The sequence below is a fragment of the Phyllostomus hastatus genome, unplaced genomic scaffold, assembly GCF_019186645.2.
Source record: "Phyllostomus hastatus isolate PE091 unplaced genomic scaffold, TTU_PhHast_1.1 phas_scaffold_345, whole genome shotgun sequence".
NCBI classification, from domain to species: Eukaryota; Metazoa; Chordata; class Mammalia; order Chiroptera; family Phyllostomidae; genus Phyllostomus; species Phyllostomus hastatus.
The window spans coordinates 12,654,235-12,678,777 of record NW_025334024.1 but is presented as its reverse complement, the minus strand read 5'-3'; the positions used below and the strand labels follow the sequence as shown (position 1 = coordinate 12,678,777).

Genomic DNA, 24,543 nt, shown 5'->3' with positions numbered 1-24,543 from the left:
TTCTGGGTATATAACTAAAAGAACTGAAAGCGAGTTGAACCGATAGTTGCGTGCCTGTGTTTGCAGCAGGGTTATGCACAATAGCCAAAAGATACAGCAACCTAAGTGTCCATCAACGAATGAATGGGTAAAATGTGGTATACACAAACAATGGAATATTATTCAGCCTAAAAAAGGAAGGAAATCCGGACACATGCCACAGCATGGATGAACATTGAGGACATTATAATAAGTGAAATAAGCCAGACTCAAGAGGACAAATGCTGTATTCAAACTTGTATGATATCATAGTCAAATAGAGACAGAAAGTAGAATGGTGGCTGTCAGGAACAGAGGGGGGAGAGAATGTGAGGAGTTATTGTTTAATGGGTATGGGTTCAGATCTTCAGCTTGGAAGATGAAAAACGTTCTGTGGATAGATCATGGTGATGATAACACAACAATGTGAATGTATTTAATGCCACTAAACCGTACGCCTCAAATCGGTTAAGATGGTAAATTTTATGTTATATGTATTTTACAGGTTTTTTTAAAAATGAAGCTTCGCATCGTCTCATGTAAGGACCATTGTGTTTCCTTTTCTGTGAGCTGCCTGTTCATATCCTCTTCAGTCTTCTTTGGTCTCTTGGTCATCGTACTGATTTGCAAAAGCACTTTGTGTTAGCCTTTTACCTCTGACACCAATTGCATACATATCTTCCATTTTCCTATTGACTTCATTTTTGTCGGGTGTTGTTGGTTTCGGTTTTTAGGTAGGTTTGAGGCAGAGCTCTTGTTACCGTGGCTCAGGCCAGCCTGTAGCGTGCGGGTCCGACTTGGTGGAGGAAAGATTTCACAACGCGACTGCAGGTGATTTTGAGAGGATGTTTATTAAAGTTGGGGACAGGGAAACGAGGAAGTGCTTCCCACAGAAGTAACAAGAGAGCCCAGGCGGTGCTCTGCTTGGGCTCCCTAGAAACCTTACAGGAAAGGAGTGAGCCGGGGCGGGGCCGCTGTTGGCTTGCTGGGAAGGGAAGGTCACAGTGACCAAAGCCGGCCAGAGTGGGGCTGTTTTTAGTTCACTGGGGAGTCAGAGAGAAGGGAACCTTGGAGATGGGATGGGGGTGAGCGGGATAAGCCTGGGGCCAGCTGCTGTGCCCGCTGTCCCTCATCTGCAGGTGTCCTGGGGACCCTTAGAGTTTAGAAGGAAATAAAAAGTTGGTGCTGGGGAAAGAGCAGAGACCCCCCCTAGTCTTTGTCCTGTGGGTTTTTATCTCTCTTCTGCAGGTAAGAATCTTGGGGAAGGGTTTCAGCAGAACATTCATCAGCTTTCCAGGTGCATTTTTAATATGCTGATGCATCAAGATGAGAGTAGTGGGGGAGGGGGAGGGGCATTGGGATTATTCCTTGGTCTGTTTTACTGTTTTACTTTTATCTTGGGTCTGTCTGGCTCTAATGGGGTTTTTGTTATTTGTTCCCCTGACTTCATCTGTCCTTGGGTTTAACTGGCACAAATGGCATTAATTGGGTCTCTGTTCTCTATTCCACCCCCCCCAGCCCCTCTCCCCATACACACACACACATATCAGGGTGATTTACGCTGTTTATTCTCTGGTTAGGGAGGGGAGGTATAAACCATTTGTTCTCAAGTGTCATAGGTTAGGAAGATAAGGTAGTGAGATTTACCAGCTGGTTGTAAATTGTTCAAACTGTTTGGCCTTGTTTAATTTTCTTATCTCAGTTTCTCTATTCCACATACCCAGGAATTTTCCTAGTTTCTTAACTATCCTGTCACACTCTGACTGAAAAAAAAATTAAAACCATTTTACTAGAGAAGACTTCAGTACACGCAGAAGCAGAAAAAGATGTTATAATGAACTCCAAGCAATCATCTCCCAGATCCATCCATCAATTATAAGTTTAGCCAACCTTGTATCTATACCTTCACCCCAACCCTAGATTATTGTTATTTTTTTTTAAATCTTCACCCAAGGACTTTTTTTCCATGTTTAAAGAGAGAGAAAGGGGGAGAGAGAGAATGAGAGAGAGAAAGAAACATCAACCGGTTGCCTCCAGTACACACCCCAACAGGTGATTTAACCGCAGCTTAGGTATTTGCCCTGACCAGCGATCAAAACCTACAGCCTTTCATTTTATGGGGAGCTTCATGGTATTACACTCCTACAAACTGAGTGACATCCACCAGGGCCCATCCCTGGTGTATTCTGAAGCAAACTCCAATATCTTATCATTCTATAAATATGATGTCAGTGTATATCACTAAGTGAGGTCTCTTTAAAAAACAAAACAAAACAAAACACATGCCCTGGCTGGTGTGGCTCAGTGGATTGAGCACTGGCCTGTGAACCCAAGGGTCTCTGGTTTGATTCCAAGTCAGGGCACATGCCTGGGTTGTGAGCCAGGTTCCCAGTAGGGGACATGCGAGAGGCAACCACACATTGATGTTCCTCTTCCTCTCTTTCTCCCTCCCTTCCCCTCTCTCTAAAAATAAATAAATGAAATATTAAAAAATAAAAATTAAAAAAAACATTTAAAAAACAACAACAAAACTAACCACAACACCATTAGTACACTTAAAATGAATAATAATTTGGTATCCAATGGTCAGTGTTCAAATTTCCCCTATTCTGATACAATTTTTTTCAGTTTGTTTGAATTAAGAGTCAAATAAAGTCCATACATTGCAATTATTTGATGTGGTTTTTAAAAATTTGACAGAATGTGCCCTGGCTGGTGTGGCTCAGTGGATTGAACACTGGCCTGAGAACCAAAGGGTCGCTGGTTCGATTCCCAGTCAGGGCACATGCCTGGGTTGCAGGCCAGGTCCCCACTTTGGGGTACATGAGAGGCAACCACACATTGATGTTTCTCTCCCTCTCTTTCTCCCTCCCTTACCCTCTCTCTAAAAACAAATAAAATAAAACCTTTAAAAATAAGTAAAATAAAAATTGACAGAATCTCATCCTTTTTTTTTTTATTGCGTTGTATCACCCTGGCTGGTATAACTCAGTGGATTGAGTGCCTACCTATGAAGCAGGGGGCTGCTGGTTCAGTTCCTGGTCGGGGCATATGCCTGGGATAGGATGACTGACAAACACAAATCAAAGGGAAACAGAAAAGCATTCCAGAGTCAACTTTAGCCAAGGTGCATGCAGTGCCTCTGGTGGTCACGTGGCTTCTTGCCCAGGGATGTAGGGATAACTCACCCATCCTTTTGGCACGTGGTGGATAGGCAGAAGGCTAGAGTCTGGGTTCCCAAGACCCAGAGCAGACATCCCTTTGTCAAAGATGAAGCAGACAGTAGTGAAAGTGGTAAGGACTGGTTTTAACCAGTAATAACTATTGCAATAAGGAAGACAGTCCAGCATGGACTGAATCAACTCGGACTCATCCAGAGGTGAAGGAGCATTTGAAAAGGAGAATGAGGGAGTAAAGAGAGGTGAGCAGGGGCTCAGTAAGGTCAGGGAAGTGAAAAATTACAAAGGGTTGGTCATTGTAAATGCTGATTAGTCCAACTGTGTCTGCTTGCTGGAAATTACTAAGGTTAGGATTCTAACCTCCCGCAGAGACGGGAGACAGAGGCCCTCTGCTTTCTGAGATTACATTTCAAGGGAATGGCTTTCAAGTCCTTGGGAGAGACACTCCTGAGTTGTAGGAGGTACACATACATCTCAAAGGGACAAAGGAAGGAGTCACAATTATAAGTCCTTTTTAGTAAATGCTCTAAGAAAGAAGTGCTCAGGAGCCTATCATGCAGGGTTGGCTAGAACAAATGGTAAATTCTTTCGGCAGCCTTGAGCTTTATCAGGCAGGGGCTTTAAAGGGGACTAGGTCATCCTAGGGATGTGGTCTTGAGCTGCTATTTTAAGTCTTTTAATGTAGGGGGAGGAGGGTGGATGAAATAATTTGTGTTGAGGGTATAATTTTGAGGCGTATGGAAGAGGTCTGTCTCAGAAGAGCCTGGCTAAATTTTGGTCAAGCAGAGAATCTTTTTCTCCTTACAGCTGAAGAGTCTGGGATTGTGGCTGAGGGTGATGGTCACCAAGCTTCCCTTTCAGAGGTCTGTAGCTCCCAGAACATCAGCACAGCAGATGGTAAGGAGGGTCTACCTGGGTAGGTGTGAGTCACTCTGATTACTTGACAAATCAGGAATCCACCCCCTACCTCTCATTCTCCACTCCCCACCCCCGTTTTAGGTCAGAACTCACCCAGAAGTAGCAGATTCCACTGAGCTGACTCTGTCAGAACCCTACCCAACAAACGCCAACAGAAACAGTTGTCCAAGTGGTTCCTCAGCCCAGCAGCAGCAGCAGCAGCAGCAGCAGCGCCTGGGAACTTGCTAAAAATGAAACTTCTCAGGCCCATTCTAGAGTTGATGGAACAGAAGTGGGGGCTGGAAGCGTGGGCGGGGCGGGGAGGCTGTCCAGCGACCTGTGTTTGAACAAGATCTCCAGGAAAATCTGACACACGCCAAAGTTGAGAACCACTGACTTACAGGCCTTTCTTCTGCTGCAGGGGATGAAACGGTGACGGGTAAAACTGAGGTTAGCCTGGACTTTCATAAAGGATTTGAGCAAGAATTGAAAGTGGGGAAAGGAGAAAACAGAAAAATATTGAAAATGTGTGCACTTTACCCTAAACAGTAGGGAACGGATGGCATCTAACAGAAAAAGAGATGAGAATGGAATGAGAAAGTGCCCCAGCGGGTGAGCGCTCCAGCAAACCCACAGACCCTCGGGCCCCCATTCCCGGTGGATAAAACCCCACGCCCACGCAGCCCCCCAAGCGATCTCTACTCGGGCTTCGAGGTAGCAGCCCATCCGCAGCTCCGCCTGGAAGAGCCAGGGAATGAAGCCACACTAGCCTCAAGTCATAGCTTTTCGCGAGCGCGAGTGGAAACGGTGCTCCGAGTGCGGTTCTCGGGGCGGAGGCTTCTCCTCCAGCCGCATTCGGCCGCAGCTGGCCACAGCCGCATCTGAGAGGCATCCTGGGCTAGTTCACACCTCCCGGGAATCTAGATACTCAACCCGGCCGGGGGCCCCAAACATTCCACATCCTGTGCTGGGTGCCCGGCCTTCTGGGAACCGAAGATTTCCCATCCTCCCATCCCCCCATCCCCTAATGAGCAGTAGACCCCCAGAACCCGAGCCGAACTACAAAGCCCACAACCCTTGGGGTGCAGGCGCATTGTCTTTTGGGGGTGGTAGTTCTGGATGCGAGGCACCCCTAGCGACCCAGCGGCAGCTGGACTCCACATCCCAGCATGCCCATGCGCGCGCGGGAGGAGGAGGGAGGGGAGAGACCGGAGGATGTGAACGGGGAGGGGGCAGCCGCCCCCCTTTCCCCCACCCTTCCCTTCGAGCCGGGCTGGGGTGGGGGGAGGGGCCGGGCCGAGGCGGCGGCAGCTGCTCGCTCCGGTAGGGCAGGGCAGGCAAGGGCGGGACTGGCCCGCTGCGGGCGAACCCAGGAGCAGCGGAGCTAACGGGTCCGGACGTCGGCGGTGGCAGCGGCGGCAGCGGTGGCTTTCTGCCTGGGTGGAGGCGGCGGCCAGAGTGGCGAGCATGGCCCGCGCGGCGCCCCGCGCCGATTGAGGTGCGCGGGCGGGATGAGGGCGGGCGGGATGCTGGATGCCCGGGGCCCCTAGCTGCTCTGAACCTCTCTGCGCCGGCAGCTGGCTCGGCCCAGGGGCCCAGACCGGCCGGGTCCACCCCGGCAACTTCCCCGGGGTTGGGGCGCTGGGTTCCCCCATGCGGGCGCGGGTCCGTTTGCATTGGCCTCAATCCCCATTTCAGCCTTCTGCTTCTGCACATCAAGCCGCTCCCAGCCCTCCAGGCGCAACTGTTCCACTCCTTGGAGGCTGCTCCCAGCCTCAGCCCCAGCCCTGAAAGGCACTCCCTGCCCCAGTCCCGATTTCCAGTCCATTACCTAGTTCTACCCCCAACCCCGCCATTCCTGGTTTCTGCCCCATCTGGAGACCCCTGCCCCGCTTTTCCTGGTGAGAGGCTGTCTTTGCACCATCAGCACCTCTCCCCTTTCCCCTTACCTGGCAATACCCCCTGGCCACCCCCAAAAGCTCAGTTCTCTCTGATAAGACCTAAGGAGCTTGACTGCCTTCCTACTTTGGAGAAATTGAGGCACAGCACAAGCCAGGAACTTAGCCAAGGCCATGCCCCATTCCTGTGGAGTCTGGCCCGGACCCATCCCTCAGAATGGAAGAGTATTTCTTCCTTCCAGTCATTCCTCTGTGACTGGACCAAACTTCCCGGCCCCATGCTGCAGCTCTGGGCTGATCTCACTTTAGTCTCTCCTTTAGCTTTCTACCACTTCTGTTCCCCTGCTCCCCATCCTTCTCCATAGCCCACCTCTGGCCCCCTCTGCCTGCAGAGAGTCACCCACCCATTGTTTGTTTGCTCAAGTTAGCCTTTCCATTTCTGTCTTGCCAACCGCGTCCACCTCTCATTTTGCCTCTTGCTTTAAAGCTGCGTAGGACACTGTAGAACAGTCTAAGGTGGTGTCAGGGGAAAGGGGAGAGAAGTGCTGGTGGTGGAAAGGAATTGGCAGCCACTTTCCGCCAAAGCTGCTGAGAGGGGTTCAGGGAAACAGTCCTTCCTAGCCAGTAACTCACACTTCCGTCTTGTCTTTGAGACAGTTGTCTAGAAGCTGGTTGGTGGTCCCTGTCCCTTCCTCTGATTATGCCTGGTGGTCTCCAAAGTCCCTCTGAGATGGAGGGAACCACCTACGTTGGAGATGGCATTGGTGGCGATTGTGGCATAAGAGGAGTCTGGGAGACCACACCCTTAGGCCTCATCTTGCTTCAGCTGCTAACTTTAGAGGGGGTTGTCGGTTCAGGGAAGCATGCCTGCCAGGTGCCCAGAGCTCTTTGTGGACCAAGACACAGTGTCTGTAGATGTAGGCGGTGATTTCATGTTTAGTTGTAGTGTTTAGGATTTGAGGAACAGAGAGAACCAGGGCTCAGAGAGGTGGTGCAGACTTGTCTGTGTAATTCAGTTTTTTGTTTTCTTGTCTTCCTTCAGCAGATTTGCCTTTGGGTTATCCCTTTCTGGCCCAGTGCTCAGTTTCCCAGCGGGAAGTGGAGGGAGAAAGGGAAATCTCTGAGCCATCAGGAGGCTCTGGGAGTGTGTTGGGGTCCTGAACAGGCAGTCTTGATCTGAACCAGATGGTTCCCTGCTCCAGCATCCCCTCTCTCATCCCTCCCTCTTGGCTGAGAGTAGGATGCCTTTAACCTTGTAACTTGAGAATGGAGGGAGGGAGGCCAGGGGGCCAACTGTCTCTGTGTATGTTTATGTCTGCATCTACACACTCGTGTGCAAGCTTGCCAGGGGCCCGTGGGAGTGACTGTGTCCGGGATTGTATTGCTGTGATGTGCTGTGGCATGCTTACAGCCCTCTATGAACTTTATGAGCCCAAACTCCAGATAGCGCCAATTTCCAAGCCCCTTGGGATCATGGGGTGTGGCTGCGTGGCAGCATTTTCCCACATGCCAAGACTTTGGACCTGAGATACACCCCAGGGCAAGGACCACTCTTAAGAAATCTATCTACCTATGGTTGAGGAGTTCAAGAGAACAGCACTGGGTGTGTTCTCTTTTCCCCAGCCATGGCAAGAGAAGATCTGAGGGGTAGGGGTGTGGGGAGACTGGCGGGAAACTGATTCCTTTGCCTTGTTCTATACCACATCCTGCCTTGTGTACTGTGTACTTGATTTTGGCCCTTATTAGACCGTGGAGGTTCTTCAAATGTGTCCTCATTTCCGAACTAACACAACCTGGCTTGGTCCTTAGCACGTGGTTGGTGTTCAGGAAATGTTTGAGGGCCTTCTGATTAAGAGTTTAGGTCAGGATTCCTTATGGTTGATCAGGTGTCAGAATCCCCTGGAGCGCTATTTAAGGCACAGATTTCTGGGCCCCACTCCAGTGGTTTTCCGATTCCGTCACTCTGGGTGGGGCCTAGAATTTGCACTTCAGCCCAGCTCCTTGGAGAGAACACTTTGAGAATCCCCGGTTTGGGGCCGTCAGTAGTTGCTTGGGATTAATCCAGGCAGATGTAAAGTCTTAAGAGGGACGTTACTACCTTCCACCTTGTGCCCGTCCCCACCCGGTCTCATTCTGCAGCTGTACTGGTTTGGTTTTTTCCTCTCACTCTCATGCTGCCCAGTGTTGGCTGGGTGAATGGTAGGGGTGACTTGTGGGTACCTGAGCTCCCAGCCCCACTGTAACCACACAGCAGACACTGCCCCATGGTTTTTGAAGGAAGGCCCCACAAAAGCAGGACGCTTAAGATCTGGGGCTTTGGAAGAGGGGCGTGCGCGTGGGGAAGCAGACACTGCACCAGGCCCTCATCTGTCCTGTCCTTGCCTCCCAGACCAAGCAGTTTGGGGTTCCTGCAGGGCGAAGTCCTGCCGTGGCTGCACACGGACAGGAGGCCTAAGAATCCCTGAAAGTTAGAAAAGTGGAAGAAATTTCTTACATTGTGCTTTTAATTTGCGGAGCATTTCCTACCTGTTATTTTCCAGGGGGGCTTATAAGACGGGTAGATATAGGTGGGTTACTGAGGAGCAGAAAGATGCATTCTGGGTCACACAGCAGGCCCCAGGACTCCTGATTCGAACCTTTAGCAGATGGAGCATCTGCTAAACCAGTAGCTAGAGCAGCTGGAATAATGGCTGCTGTTCACTGAGCACTTACTACCAGCCAGGCACCATGCTGGATGCTCGCCATGCTAGTTCATGAGATCCTCATAGCAGAAACATTGTCAGGCTGGCATATTGTCCCTATTTTGTAGACGAAGAGGTGACACCTAGAGAACTTTGGAAACTTGCCCAAACTCAGACAGCTAGTAAGTGGAGGACCTGGAATTCAAACTCAGGTCCTTCTGACGGCACACCCCATGCTCTTTGTCATTCACGGTCTGCCTTACCCAGCACACCTCCCGTTGTCTTTTGGGTTGTCTGCCCCCAGAGCCTCGTGAATTTACTGAGCTTGGAACTGTGCTGGGTGGTGTGGAAGAGGCAATGACCAAGTCACTGTCTCCTGGGAGGGAGCTGAGACAAGTACACCAGTGTCTACAGGGGAAGGCAGAAGTGGCGGCCAGTGGCTTATAGATTTCAAGGAGGTGAACGTCATCTCCACAGAGGGTTCAGAAGAGGCCTCTGGGTTGGGCCCTGGAGGGGCAGGTGAGTTCCGGTAGTGCCTGTGGGCCAGAGAGGTGTGCAGGCCAACAGATGCTGAGAGTGGCCATCACGGCACTTCTAGGGAGTCTTCCCTCTTGGTTGGAGCATAGGAGATGTATTTCAAAAAGCAGTGAGAAGGTCCTGTTTGGTTACAAGCAACAACTTGGCCGACTTCGGCAGGAGAGAACTTCCTTGGAAGGCTATGGGAACTCCCAGAATCAATGAGATGACTTAGGACCCAGGTCCCCTTCAGGGTCTTAAGTTGGGTACATAGGAACCAAAGGCCAGCCTTTTCATGGTACCACTGTCCCCAGGATAAATACGCTCCATCTGTGCTCAGTAATTTTGTCAGCACCACTTGGGATTCACCTCCAAGGGAGGAAATGCCTGGTTGGCCCAGCGTGGGCCATGCTCTCTTTCTTGGTCCCGGAAGGGCTGGTGCCATAGTGGGCAGTCCCCCCAGACTGTATCCGAACACTGAAGTTCAAGGGAGAGAAAATGGACACTGCAAAAGATCAGTCCACACATGTGCTCGGACGACTTGAACTGGCCAGCGGGAAAGGGAGTACTTAGGTCTGGCAAGTTTCTGAGCAGGCAGAGGGCAGACTGGCAGCAGGGGATGGCCAGGTCAGAAGGGGATGCCCAAAAAAGAAGGGAGGGAGGCATCGGAAAACTATAGATAGCGTCCAGGTGAGACCTAGTGAAAGCTGGAACTTGGCAGTAGAAATGGAAAAGGAGGAACTGATTCTAGAGAGATTGCGAAAGTAGGTATCATCTTCTGGAACAGAAACGTAATTGGCTGGGGTTTGACATTTCAGTGCCTGAGTGGGGAGGCTGGCTCCTTTAGCTGAAAAGGGTCAGTCAGGGGAGGGAGAGTTTGCAGGGGAAAGTGAGGTGTCTGTGCTCCGTGTGCAGGGCGCTGACAGCACACCCAGAACCCTGGTGAGCTCCTTCCTTCTCACTTCCTCACTGCCTGCAGCCCTGAGGAGGCGGCGCCCAAAGCCCCCGGGGCCCTGTGCTTCCAGAAAGCAGCTGGGGCTTCGTGAGGAGGCTCAGCACATCTGAACATCTTATCACACTTCAGCCCGGGATGGGCTTCCCCTTCCCCGCTCTCAGTTCCCACATCCCAACTCCTCCCACCCCAAGTTCCACATACCCGAGCCCTTGCCAACTAAAGGGCCTGGCCCAACTCAGCAGGAGGGACCTTAGTTTGAGGATTTCCTCTCTCTCTGCTCAGAACGCTTGTCGACAGTAAGTCCTCACTTACTACCAGGACAAACATCTCCAAGTGACATTTCCTGAAGAGACGGCCTGAACTCTGCTTGCTGTGTGGGGAAAGCAGGGTTTACCTCCAGTCACGCCGTGCACACCGGGGATGCCCGTGTGCGTCCCTAACCAGCCACTCTAGAATACTTGGTACTTCTCTATAACTCATTATTGTAATTACAATGTACTGTGTATTGAGCTTTCGTGTTGTCATTGCAGATCTATCCTAAAGCTCCAGGGCATACACTGGTCTTTGAGCTGCCCTGACTTTCTAGCTGAGAACCGGGGAAGTTTCTTCCAACAGGAGCTGGGAGGAAGGGACCACGTCCTCTCTAGGGTAGGAGGAGGAGGAGCTAGGCTGAAGGGAAATGTATCCCCACAGAGTCTCAGAGGGACGGTCATCTTCCTGGGGTGAGGAGGACTGTTCCCTTCAATTCTAGCTCTTGGCATTCAAATATGTGTGATGTTTTGCCATGTATGTATGCAGAGCAGACTACCATGTACAATAAGGTGAGCTGGGAAAGAGGGAAGTCTGGAGAAAAATGCAGTTTATTTAAATTGTTATATCAATGCTAAATTGGTATTTGTATAACGGTAATATTAAAACAAAAGAAATGCCAAAGCCCAGCCGATTGAGTATCTGTTCTGGGATGGGATGTAGATAAACATCCTCAACCCTGCTGCTTCCTTCAGGGGGGTGGGGCCCTGCCAGTGAGGGATCCCAGAAAGGGTAGCAGACAGACAGGGCTGGCTGCTTGCGGTGGGAGGGGATCCCGCTGCACAGGGGGTGGGGTCTCCTGCTTGGAGCGGCATTATTCTCTGTCCTGTGGTCCTGTTTCTCTTCTCTCCTTGGACCACGATCTTTATTGGTTAGCATCCTTTCCCTTTTCTGTCCTCTTCCTCTCTAGGGTCAGGGCAGGAAACAGGCCAGAGGGACCCAGAAATCAGCCCCACCTCTGCACGGTTAGGGCACGAGGGCCCTCCTGCTCTCAAAAGGGCCGAGTTGCAGGGCTCCAGAGGAGGCAGGGGGCCCTGTGGTGTCAGGGCCTGACTCAGGGACCCCAGAGAGCCGCCCTCACCCTGCTCCAGCTTTTCTCCGAGGAGCCCTTCAGCTAGAAAGTCCGAGCACCGCGGGCCAGCAGCTGCCTCCCAGCCTGAGCAGATCTGCAGCCTCTGAGGGAGAAAATCAGCAGCACATGCAAATAGCTAATAGGTCTACAGGGAACTGCTCTGGTGGGGGAAAACCAACAAGTTATTTATTTGTGTGGCCACAGGGAATTTGGAGGGGTAGTGAAGAGGGGAAGCTGAGAGGTGATTACCGGAAGAGGCACAGGTGAGGGAATTGCGGGGTGGAATGGGCCCCCCCCCCGCCACTCCTGTAGCCCCCACAGCTTTCCTCTCCTCCTCTACTCCCACTCCCTCCTTCCTTTGCAGAGTCCCTTTGGGTTTCAAAGGGACATTAGTAGAAACTGGAATCTCCTCTCTCCGTAAGTAGAGCTCCGCACAACTCTTCGTTGCCACTCAAGTAGTTTAGTTACAGACAAGATACCGGTCATTTGATACTGGTGGCGAACTGCAGCCAGAGTCAGGAGGAAGTGACAGTCTCAGCAGGCCTGTGCCGTGTGCTTCGGCCCTGCAGGTGGAAGAGACGGCCGTGCAGGTGGAGGAGACGGCAGCCAAAGGGAGTGACGCGTGTGGACAGGGCAACAACAGTGGGGAGAGGGCCTCTGAGCTCCTCCTCGCTCCCTTCTCCCTTGGGTTCTGCGGGGGAGGCACGTGGGCCTGCGGACGCCAGGCCACAAGGGAGTTTCCAGGGGTCGGCCTTGTCTCTGTTCCACCCTGTCCCCGAGGCTTCAGTATTTCCCTGGATCCGCGCCTGTCGAGTGGCTGACTGCTTCCGGGGGCTACCAGCAGAGCTCAGTAGGAGACCACAGGCACCACAGGTAGCGGGGACAGGAGAGCCTGAAGGGGGTGAGGGGAAGAATGAGGACCCTGTTCAGGCCCTTCCAGCGCTGGGGAGCCAATATTGGCACTTCCTTGGATAGGAAAGTGCTGTGAGATGGGGGGTAGGGTGAGCAATTTTATTTGAAGCCGGTTCAGCCGCAGGACAAAGTGGCAACTGTGTGGTGAAGGCATTTCCTCAGTCCTGAAAAGCAGTTCACAGCTTGACCCTAAAGCAAACTTCTAGGATGAATGTGAGTTCTAGTCTCTAAAGTAGCATTTCCTGTCCTTAACACAGAAGATACCCCACCTCCCCTCAAACCGGGTGATGTATTTTAGAGGGTGTCTTCTTTCACTCAGGCTGCCCATCCTAGCGATTCCTGCCCGTCCTGGGCCAGATCTGTGGGCCTGCCCTGCCGTTCGTGCTGTGCAAAAGGGAGAGAAGCCAGCAGGTCCTCTGTTGGCAGTGAGTGAGGCCGAGGTGAGGCCTGGGCTGGCAGAGGGCCCAAGGGACTCCGGGTGGGGCTGTTTGGCTCTTGCGAAAGGGAAGCAGCTTGTTTGATCAGGTGTCCCCTCCGTGGTTTTCATAGTCTAGGGCCCACTGTGCTTGGATGTATGCAGAGTTCTCGCTGCCCTAGCTACCCACAGGGGGGCTGGTGCTGCGTGACCCAGGGCAAGTTGTTGCCCTTCTCCGGGCCTCAGGGTCTTCATCTGTGAATACAGAATTTGAAGACCTGCTCAGGGATTTGTTCTCAAACCATGGTAGACCTGGCAAGAGGAATGCCATAATCTGAGAGGGAGGTAGTGCTGGGGCCACTGGATTCCACAGTGTGGTCCTGACATCCATGGGATCACTTTGACTGCTCTCCTAACCTGCTTGGAAGCGCTGATCAGCGGCCATCCTGCTCTGCTGTCTCTCTGGAGAACTTGGGCTCCCCGCCGCCAACGGAGCTGTCCCCTCGCCTCCCATTGTCCGCACACCCTCAGCCCTTGCTCTGACTGTGTGCCGGGTTCAGGCAGGAAAGCCCATCTGGGCTCTCGTTACATTCTTCCCTTCCTGCGTGCCACCAGTTAGGCCCTGGGGTGACTTTACAGGGTTCCCATCCCTTTGTGCTCTCGGTGTCTCCACCCCACCCCCTGTGCCCTGGGCTCTGCTCTAGCCAGGTTTTTTCTCCCCTCAAAGCCAAGGCTTATCTTGGGAGAACGGGCCCAGGTCATTAGCACAGACATGTGGCGGGTCGGCTAAGAGTTGAGAACAGAAGTGGAAGGGCATGCAGAGGCCTGAGCCGAAAGGGCAGGGGATGACTGGGGACCTTGAAGAGACGAGTTTGGGCAGAGCATAAGGTGTCTTGGATCATGGCCAAAGAAGGAAGGGCAAGATGGGGTAGTCTGGTCCAGAGACGGGCCTTGAGGCTCACCCTGGCAGGGAGGAAGGCACAGGATTTCCACCCTGGCTGGACTGGTCACACAGGACTGCGCTCACAAGAAGTGTGGGAAGGGTTGTTAATGACTGTCCTCCACAGGCTGCAGGCTGCCGGCTGCCAAGGGTCAGTCTGATAAGAGGGAAGAGATAGACTCCTTGAGTTTTATCCCCCTGACAGCTGCCTTCTCTCTGCCGGCCCCACAGGCACTGACAGTCTATTGTGCTGCTCTTGCTCTATCTCCTCTCCTTCCTGAAATGCACAGGCCCTGGCTTCAGCCCAGCTGGGTTTCCCCTGCCTGCCCGCCAGCTCCCTTCCCATCTGTGGTCAGTTGAGGTCCGCACTGGGGGAGGGTCAGTCCTGGCAAGACTGAGCCAGTCCTGCGCCTGACCTCGGGGTGGGAAGCCATCTAGGGTGGGGCCAGGGCTCTAGGCAGAGCGGCGACTCCCAGATCCGGTCAGCCTATTTTGGTCTCAGGGTCACCCTGCCGCTCAGCCAGCCAGACCTGGGGCCGTGGGGCTTTTAGGGAGTTCCACCTTTGTCACAGAGCTTTGGGAGTTCCAGCGGTTTTGCGAGAAGGAGTGGGGACGGGGATCCGATGGGGTTTGTGCGGGTCGCTTTGGCCTCCCTGAGTAGGATGAATTGGAGGGGTCTCTGGGGTAGGTCTGGGGCCACTGTAGTGAAGGATGCCAGTTCCTTGGATGATGTGGTGATGGTAGATGTGGAGAGAAGCAGAAAGATGAGCAGTTCAGGTGGTAAAAGCCAGGTGAACTTGGTCAGAGGTTGCCTGAACAGGACGCTGAAGGAAGGAGGAGCCGAGAATGACTCTCACGTTTCAGGTTTGGATGGATGAGTCTGGTTTGGGGCAGACTGAGTTTGAGGTATTTTGGGGTGCCTCTAAGGTATGTCACCTGGGGGCAGCATCCAGAAATGAGTGGGATAGATGGGTCTGGAGGGCAGGGGTGGGTCAGGCATTCTTTGCAAAACCAGGCACCATTCTTAAGAGGCTGAGAAACAGGTTTGGAAAGGGTTCCTCCCAAAATCCATTGCCAGAGGTAATGTAACTTAGGGTCCTGACTTTCCATTGCATTCCTTGTCCAGGGTCAGCTCCTCTTCCCTGACCACTTCAGCTAAAGACCCTGCCCTGCGTAGTCTTCCCTGAGGGTGGGGGCTCTGATGGTGGGCACTGCTGACCCCAGCCCTCCCAGGAAGGCAGAGCTGAGCGCGTTGGAGCCTCCCCCACCATCTGCCCATCCGGGCAGTGTCTCTGGCTGAAGAGGGACTTGGGTCCTGCCCAGATCCCAGCCGCTGCTGGGAATCCCAGAGCCACTCCTGTTCCTGTGCGCTCGTGGGCCTCTAAGCTGGGCTGACCTCTCAAGGAGGGAGTTTTTAGGGACAAGTTCAGGGCAGCCCTTCTGCCCAGATAGCAAGCGATACTGTCTTGAGTGGCTTTTAAAAAATTGTTTTAAAGGAAATGGAAAATGGTTATATATGTGTACAAGATTGTATCAGTTGGACTTCTTCAGTTACAAAGGCCAAAAATCTAGAGTGCCCTTCGATAAAAGGGAAGCTGTTGACTTGTGCCTGAGAGACTTGCTGGCTACATGCAGGGAAGATGAGGGGCTCAGACGACACGCCTGTCGCCCTGCCCTTGTCCGTGGTGACGCCATTCAGTTCCCTGTGGTAGAAGGTGCCCGCCGCCTGTGCAAGCCCCCTCCCCCCCAGCACCCCTCGCCAGGATTCCCGCAGGAGTCGTGGGATCACTGGGAACTGGGTCCCATGCCTAGCTTTGAACCAAGTGCGGTGGCTGGGTGCGTTCAGTGCTCTGGTCTTGTGCTTTGGCCAGGCCTGCGTTTCACGGCACAGACGTGGTTCCCGAAAGGAAAATGGGGTGTCATCCAGTCTAAAGACCCCATGTATGGGGGCAGCAGGCAGTGCAGGGTGTGTATTGGGGCCCTGGGAGACTTTCCGGTGACTCCCAGCCTGACTGACACGTCAGAAACACCCAGCAGACACACTAATAAGGATTTATTGCCATTTATTAATTTACCTCGTTAACAACTAAATGCTAGAGTGTAGAATAGAACTTAGAATCACTGAGTCATTCCATTTACAGACCCGGAAGTGGCGGCTGAGAAGTTTGCCTTATATCCTGAGAACAGAAGGCAGGTCATCTGACTTGCAGGCCGAGGGCTCTCTCCAGAATGATGTGCGGCATCTTGTAGGGAGGAGCCCCTCAGGCACCCAGGCTGCCACCCACAAGAAGCCGTTCATCCCCTGCACTTTAACAGAGAGCTGACATAGGCAGACTATTGCAAATGCCATTTCTTTGTGGTGGTCCCTGGCCATTTGCATGGTGTATGGTGTTGGGCAGGAGTCTGTCTGAGATGGGGGAGATGCTCACTGTGACTTGCTTAACCTGTCCCCGTAAAGAGAAGAGGCACTGGCCCTATTCTGGCTGGCTTCTGCCTCACGCCGCCTCCGTGCCCTCTCGGTCTCTTCCGTCATCTTGGCTTCTCGAATGCTTACTGCTGTGTGTTGTTTCCTGCTGGGGCCTGGGTGCAGATGCGGCTCCAGGGCTGCTGTGCTCTCTGGATTATGTTGGAGTGTTCCCTGTGGGGGAGAGGTGTGCCGCTCCGTCTTCTCCCTTGGAAGAGAGAGCCCAGCACAGTGGTGCTAGTTTCCGGTACAGACAGAGCATGGTTTTGGCCTCAGTTCCCATCACCCCCAATTTGTGAGGGTCCAGATAGTTGACCCAGCCCGGCAGAGCCAGGAGTGGGGTGTTGTAGAAAGAGCACTGGGCTTTGGGCCTGCGGTTTAGCCAGAGGAGACCTTGCGTTCAATCTGACACATGCTTCTTGCCTCGGGTGGGTCACTCCCTGGGCCTGTGGGCAGGCGAGGGAACGCTGTCCCTGTGAGGTGAGGGGCTTCGGGCTATCGAGAATCTGAGCGACATGTAAACAAAATGCTGGAGGTCCTGGAAGCTGGCAGGCAGGTCTCACCAGCTCCTAGGTGCCCTGGGAGTGAGGTGGGCTCTTCCGAGTTGGGGGCTAAAGTCCTCTTTCACTCCGACCATCTATCTCCTCAGGCACATTTCTTCCTGCCCCTCAGATATGTGCTGACAGCCAGTTCTCTCCGGAACTGTCTGCCGGCCCAGACTGACCAGCGTGCTCTGTCTGCCCTTCTTGCTCAGCCCCCAGAGGTCTCCGCTCTGCCTCTTTCCGTCTGCGGCTGTGTCATGAGCCTGGGCCAGACCTCCCTGTTCTCTTGGGCTTAGCCACGTTGTCTGCTCTTGTCCCTGCCTCCTTCCTCTCTGGGAGGCTGCAGCTCAGTAGGACCTCGGGTACATAGTGTTTTGCAGCTTACAGTCATTGCTTATTTCATCTTGGCAGGGACTGCGAGATAAATAGGGCAGGCATTATCATGCTCATTTTACAGATGGAGGGCCTGAGGCCCAGAGAGGTATGATTTGCCCAAAGACACAACTGGCGAATAGCAGAGCAAGTCCTGCAGTTGAGGTCCTCCGGGTTTAGTCCAGGGTGTCGGTAAAATGTTAACTCATAGGCACATATTGGGTTGGGGATACCCCAGTCTCACCAAGCAAGGCCAGGGCATGAAAGCAGGCCTGGCCCCACCCCTTCACAGCCGCAGGCCACCCCTGTACAGCCCGTGTCCCAGACAAGCACCATCGTGTGGGCCTTCCCCATGTAACTGAAGATACATAATAGAGCCGGACAACAGAGACCACTCCCTGGGGACCATCATAACGGGCCCCAGTCTCTGTATTTGTCCCCTCCCGCTTTCCCCAGAGTTAACGACAATAATGCCTGTCACGTCGGATCATCTCTGCAGGGAGCAAATATAACTTGGGCCAGCTCCGGGAGGAGGAATGCCTGCGGGGACTGGGAAGGGTTCCTCTCGCTCACACGTACCCCATACCCTCTCCCTCTCCCTTCCCCCGGGGTAGTGGGTCAGAAGTAGTGCAAGGGGAAGGCTGCCTTTGTGCCTACTCACAGCAGCTGGTACTGCCGCTTTCCAGAGGTGGCGAAGCGGATTACCTAGCAACCTTGGGGATGGTTGTTCCTCCCAGGGGCCCTGCCAGAGGCAGTCCTGGCGTATGATCAGCTCCTCAATGAAGAGGAAGATGGCTCAGCCAGAGCAAGGGGAAATGAAAGCAGGCATGTGTTGGGCGTGACCCGGCCTGCAGCTGTGTTCTTCAGTTCACCAGCTACCTACCTGCCTTCTCCATCCTGGAGACGAACAGCAGTGACAGAAGGAAGAGCGGGGCACAGGGCAGGAGTTGGAGCAGGAAGTTACCCAGCACCAGGCTGGGCAGGGGCAGGGCCTCTAACTGGAACTTCCACGGTCTCTGTTGGAAAATTGACGTCCAGACGACACAGCAGTTGAGCAGAGGGCTGTCTCTGAGCTCCTCCATCCTTTTACTTCTCTTGTCTCCACCTGAACTCCCCGGGGAGAGAGGGGATGTTGCTTCCTTTTAATTTCCTGGTCCGAGTGTGGATGCAGATACCTTTGGGTTTCCATTAGCATAGCTGCCATGGGCTGACCTTTTCAAAAGACACGACTAAAGATAAAAGAGGAACAAAAGAAAGCTAAAGATAGAGTGTATGCAGAATAAAGACAGTCCGGCTCACAACATACACGTTACTGGTTTGTCTCCAAAATACCCTACCCCACTAGAGACACCTACCCTTGGGGCCAGCACACCTCTGCTCCTGGAGTCTCTGGCCTCCTAGCGCTGACCTGCCTCCCTGTCAAGGCACCCGCAGCACACATCCCACCACGAATCCACTCCAGGACAGCTGTTACCCCTCCTGCTTGACTGCCTGTCCCACCCCCCTTTCTACCCAGGGCTCACTGGTTGGAGGGGGCAGTGTGGCTCCTTCCTTAGGCCGCATAGGATTTCGGTACCTACATGATTATACCTTGTAGGAGTGCCATTTATTCTTAGTAATCCTTGTTCTGGGACCCATCTCCTGACACAGTGCTCAGGCCCCAGCTTAGCCCACAGGGCTAAGTGGGCTACGAAAGGGCTGGTGGTTCTCCAACATTTGATTTTGGCAGGAACTGTACAAGTCTCCCCACCTGGTCCCTTGCTCTCACTGGCCACAAGGGTGGAAACTTATAAGCTGGCCTGGCTGATGGAAGTTTGGGGATGAGCCCAGGGAAAGATTGTTTACTTTGCACTTTGAAGTCACCTAGTCTAGTCGAAGGAAGTAGGTAAGAACCTGACCGCAAAACTGAGCGTCCGGCCCCCCACCCGCCGGTGCATCCTGTCCGGCACATGAGTGGTGCTCAGGAGCCAGGTCTCCACGCTCCAGACCGCTGCCCTCCAGCACGCACGACGCTCCCCTTTCACACCAAATGTTCAGTCGCCCAAAAAAAATCAGAAAAACCACTGCCCCACAGGGAATTGTGGGGGTAGCAGAAGGGAGGTTGTTGTCAGTCACAGTCCACTGTCCCTGCGCTGCCGCCGCTGAAGCCCTGCTGAGAAATTTGCCCCATGCAAAGCAGGCCTCTCTGCCTGCAGCCCTGGTTGTCACTTTCATGGCATTGCATGGTGCCAGGAGCTTTGGCAGACGTTCCACTTGAGTGGCTTGGCCATGAAGACTGAAAAGGTAAGCCAGGGGTCTTACCAGCCCAGTGGGGCCTCGCTGGGGCTGACGACAGCCAGCCTTGTTCTCACCTGCCCCTGCAGACGAACACTGGCCCCGGCTGAGGGAGCCGCGCTGCTCCTGACTCCCAGCCGCTGGGTGGGAGAGGGGCTCTGTTGGACTCTCACGTCCCAGAGGCCCCGTCAGCATTCTCGGGGCTGGAGCTCGTCCTGTGTGTCAGCACTTCAGGCCATGCCCATCCTAGGATGTGACCCAGGAAGACCTGGGGCCTGCTGCCAGGACTCCTGCTGGGCCGTGTGCCACGACTGCACAGACCCCAGCCCTGCGGCCTCCCTGCCAGTGTGGCCAGCGGTCACCTTGCTTGCAAAGCCTCCTCCTTGCACGCCACAGTTCTGGGGCTTGGGTTATGACCTCTCCTCCTACATACTCCCCTGCCTTCCCATGGAGGGTAGATGCTAGAGTTTTAGGTTGAGTCCTTCGACTCTGGGCCTGGGCCGAGGCCTGGCTAGAGTTTTGAGCCATGAGACTGGTCTGTAATCTAGAAGCATAGCTCCTCCCTTCCCTAGGTGTGCATTGGTAGGACTCGCGTGTGCCCTGGCTCAGCCCTTCTCCATCAGCCCCTTCTGGGCTCCAGCAGGCCCTGGCCGCCGGCAAGGGGCCAGACTTCCAGTGCTGACAGGTAGAGGGAGGGGAGCCCAGTGCAGAGCCCCTTGTCATGGTCCAGGCTTGGAAGGGGCAAGAGAGGGCAGTGGCGGAAAGCAGAAACACCTATCCTGTTCCTTTCCCCCAGGTGAGGGCAGGAGTGATCAGATTTGGGAATTCCTGGTGTTGCTCTCCAAGGGCTGGGAGAAAGAGGGCCGCTGGGAGTTGGGGGGAAGGAGGAAGCCCTGCCCCCTCTCTGCCGTCTTATATGAGCCACTGCTCCTTCAGGAGAGCATTCGCCCTTTGCCTCCGGCCCCTCGTGCTTCCTCCTCAGTCTGCATGCCTTGCCCTGCGTGTTTCAGGGAGCCGTCTGGGTGTGCTGGGCTGTGTTTCCACGGGCTGAGCCCCTGCCTCGTGGGTGCACGTGGTGGGGGTGAGAGGGCTGAAGGTTACTTGGAGAAACCATTTACTTCCCTTTAACCCCCTTCCAACCAGGGTGATGGAGTGAGTGACACTCTCTTCTACACATTGTCTTAGACCCACCCTGGTCACCCTGGCCCTCCCACCTCAGGGGAGGGAGGGTGTGTATGTCGGGGGGGAGGGGCAGCGTTGGGGAGGATTGGATTAACCCACGGGTTAACTGCTCTGAGAAGAGTTACAAAGGGGAGTTCCCTTTGGTAAGAGTGAGTTTGGCCGGAACCATGATCCTTTTTCCCAAGGGGGGCTGTATGTAAGTCGAGGATTGACTCCCCTCTTCTGGAAGCCCCAGCTCTGCCCTCCACTAGTGCTCTGGCCGGCTGTGCCCGTCAGCAGGCCTCTAGGGTGCGCCGTGGAATCCTGTCACCAGCTCCCGTGTCTTTAGAAGGCAAGGTCCACAGACGGGACCTGGGATGCCCGTCTCTGAGGTTAGCTGCCCGCTGACACCCTTGGAAGGGCAGCCCTCCTCGGGGACCCCTGGGTGGTGGGAAGCCTGGAGGGGCTGGGGAGAGGCCCAGAGCAGAGCAGGAGGTTCAAGGCCCTGGAAAGAAGGGCTCTGCTCTAGGGCAGTGACAAAGCTGCGTGCAAGGAGGGGGAGGCCTGGGGCTCTTCCGTGCTGTCTGCCACTCCCATTAGCGATTCATAGTTGCTGAATGAATGCCTTCTCATTATTCTCTTGAGATGCAGATCACAGTCCAGACAACTAGACGGGGGCAGAGGAAGAGGAGGGCTGGGCATCTTCTCTGCCTGCAGTAGGAGTGCGATCTAAATCATAAAGGCGATGAATAGCTGAGCCACCTGGTGCTCCACCCTTGTGTTTCGAGGGAATTAGAGCAGACTGTGAGCACCCTAGGTCCCTGATCCTGGGAGGACAGAGCTGGGCAGTAAGGTCTAAACCCCTAGCTCTCCAGACTCCCCTCTGGCTTCCTCTGGGCCACCATTCACTTACCCCACTCCCTGCTTTCTTTAGAAGTCCCCAAAGAGCCCTGGCTGGTGTGGCTTAGTGAATGGGGTGCTGGCCTATGAACCAGAGGGTCACCAGTTCGATTCTCAGTCAGGGCACAAGACTGGGTTGTGGGCCAGGGCCCCAGTTGGGGGGCGCACAGGAGGCAACTGAACATTGATGTTTCTCTCCCTCTGTTTACCTCTCCCTTCCCCTCTGTCTGGAAATTAATTAAATAAAAAGAAGTCCCCAAAGAAATTCAGATTTGTTTCCCAGTCTCCCACCTTCAGGGTCTTCCACCTGTCTCCTGCTTCTCTTAATGTCTGAGGCTTTCAACCTTGTGCAGAAGCCCCTCATTAACTGTCTGTTCTAGACTTTCGCTGCCAAACCGTGGCACACAAACTCTGTGTCATCTGAGGAGGTGACAGGCTCTGTGACCCATAAGCCCTGCCACAAGATGGATGTGGCACTCCTTTCTGTGTAGCCTCGGGGTGAGGGTCCCTGGGGCAGAGCTGACGCTGAAACCTCAGGTCTGTGCTGTCCACCACACCCCCGCCCCCCCCCCCAAGCCGCTGCCTGCTGCTGGGGGGAAGGGAGAGGCCCTGCTGCAAGACCCCGGCTGCGCTGCCCTGGGGGAGGCTGGGGCGGGGCTCCGGGTGCTGAGGAACCCGTGCTGCCTATTTAGGGTCATGGGACTCCAGCCCACAAGAGTTGCCCAAACTGGGGCTAGGGCTAACAAACCTGAGGGTGGTTGTTTGAGTTTTTTAAAAGATTTTATTTATTTATTTTTAGACAGAGGGAAAGGGAGAGAGAGGGAGAGAAACATTAATGTGTGGTTGCCTTTCATGCACCCCTACTGGGGATATTGTGCACAACCCAGGGATGTTCCCTGACTGGGAATTGAACCCGTGACCCTTCGGTTCGCAGGCCGGCACTCTATCCATTGAGCCACACCAGCCAGGGCAAAACTTTGGTTCTTAACGTGTGAAAACTTGGAGCATAGGAGCATAGGCACTGAGTGAGGAGCTTTATGCTTCTCATCCTTACAGAAGTCCTCCGAGATGGGTGACATTCCCATTTCACAGACAGGGACACAGATCAGGGAGGTTAAATGGTTAACAGCTGGCAAGTGGCAGTGCCATGACGTGAATTCAAGTTTTTCTAGGTGTTTTCTTCTTTGGGGAGGCTTGTCTGGAAGGGGGCTGTGAGCTGCGGGGAGCAGATGGGAGATCCGACGAGTCCTGACCGGGGAGGTTTGCAGCCAGCAGCCTGCGGTGCCCGGGGGGGCCACCCAGAAGGGGTTCCGGGTGAGCAGCCCCGGCGAGTCCCTGCTGACTGAGTATTAAGAGTGGGGCACTCCGTCCGTTCCCACAGCCCAGACAGCTTCCATCGCTTTTATACATGTACCTTTCCCACTGCCTCCGATGTGTGAAATCGGGTTCATACCTGAGGCCTCATGTTTCTTGGCGGTCCACGAGAAGGTAGAGAAAACTTTCACTTCTGGAATGTCAGAGCTGGAAGAGTGGGGGCAAAATGTCATGATCCCTTTCATCTGCACACTTACATAGTGATTTATAAAAATGGCTTCAAAGCATTTTTCCATTGCCATTATTTTTGTTCTTACAACCCTGGGGTTATATAGAGAGGTGGTACTGGGACACATCTGTGTTGATGCTTACTGCGTGTCGGCCAGTGCCGGGTCCTGTAGTGATAAGAAGTGATGAATTACAAGTAACATGATCTCTGCACTTAGTTTGTATTTTAAGTGGAGGAGATCGACACATCTTTTTAAGTTCTGTGTAGGGTCGTAATACAGGTTCTGGCACAAATAACACCCCTAATTTTTACTACAAAATCATAAGCATGTAATTCTGTAAAATAACAACATCACACTGAGGCACACCATATGACATTTTAGGTGAAATGTTCAAATCACAACTAAATTATTACACCCATATTATTACCCTACCAACCACATTCAAGTAGGCGTTACTTCTGCCGGACCCTGTATGTATGGGCCAGATTTAGCCCATGGTCCCAACCGGTTTATAACCCTTAGAAGGTAAGGTATCGTGAGAGGTGAGGCTTAGGAGGGTGGCCTGATTTCGGGATCTCTGGATGCAAGTGTTATGGAGCCTGACCTTGGCCCCGTGCATAAGGGTACCCACTCCCATCTGGGATGCTTTTGAGTACAGGGAGGTGGGGAGTGCATGCCTGAAGTGCCGAATGGACGTGCTGAAGAGGCAGTTGAGAACGGGGGTCTAGAACCCAGGGCAGAAGGGCAGGCTGTTAGATTTGAAAGGGGTGCGTAGTAGAGAAGCAAAGAAGAAAAAGGGACTGAGGGCAGAACCTTCAGGGTGCCTTAGCAGCTCCCGCGAGGAAGGTCTGCGTCCAGAAGGTGGGTCACAGAGACTTGGAAGTCCGAGTGCTGGTCAGCAGGAGCAGGCGGGGATGATCATAGAGGAAGAGGGCGGAGGTTTCCTCATTGTTAAGCATTCGTGGCCTGGAAGGAAAAATGGCTTGTCACCTGGTGACGGCCTGGACTAGAGTTTGGCTCCTGATCCCGTTCCTCCTCTGATGTAATGGAAACTGAAGGCTGGGCCTGCTGCAGGCAGGGTGGGGACGGGAGGAGAGTCGGCTGGGCCTTTCATCAAGGGTGTCCCTGTGGCCAAGATGCCTTCCTCCCTGTGGAACGGTAAAGCGGCGTGGAAGAGGGGCTGAAGGCTGGGGCGGCCTTCCCCGGCGAAGGCTGCTCAGACCACGTGTGCCCATCCTGCCCTCACCGCAGTGCGGACTGAAGTGGAGAGAGGGGTGGGGGCGGGAGAGCCGTTTTAATTGGGGCTTTTGATCAGCTTACCCCAGGCTCTCGCGGTCTGCGTCCTTCTGTGTGCTGGCTGGAGTCCCGTGAATCTCACCGGAGGTGGTTTGATGTGCCTTCCCTGGAGACGGTGCTGGCAGGGATCCCTTGTTCCCTGGTAGGAACGGTTCAGTCCAACTCATCCTGTCAAGATGGCACTGTAAATTTATACTC

The 24,543-nt window shown here is 53.7% G+C and overlaps 1 protein-coding gene across 1 annotated transcript in view; it reads left to right on the top strand.

The window, feature by feature from the left end:
• Positions 1-5,316: 5,316 nt before the first annotated feature.
• The window catches only part of ST3GAL2 (ST3 beta-galactoside alpha-2,3-sialyltransferase 2), a 42,611-nt gene continuing 23,384 nt past the window's right edge, over positions 5,317-24,543 (top strand). Inside the window, exon 1 of the mRNA XM_045818593.1 lies at positions 5,317-5,592. The gene's annotated coding sequence lies outside the window, so the exon portion shown is untranslated. The remainder of the gene's footprint in view (positions 5,593-24,543) is intronic.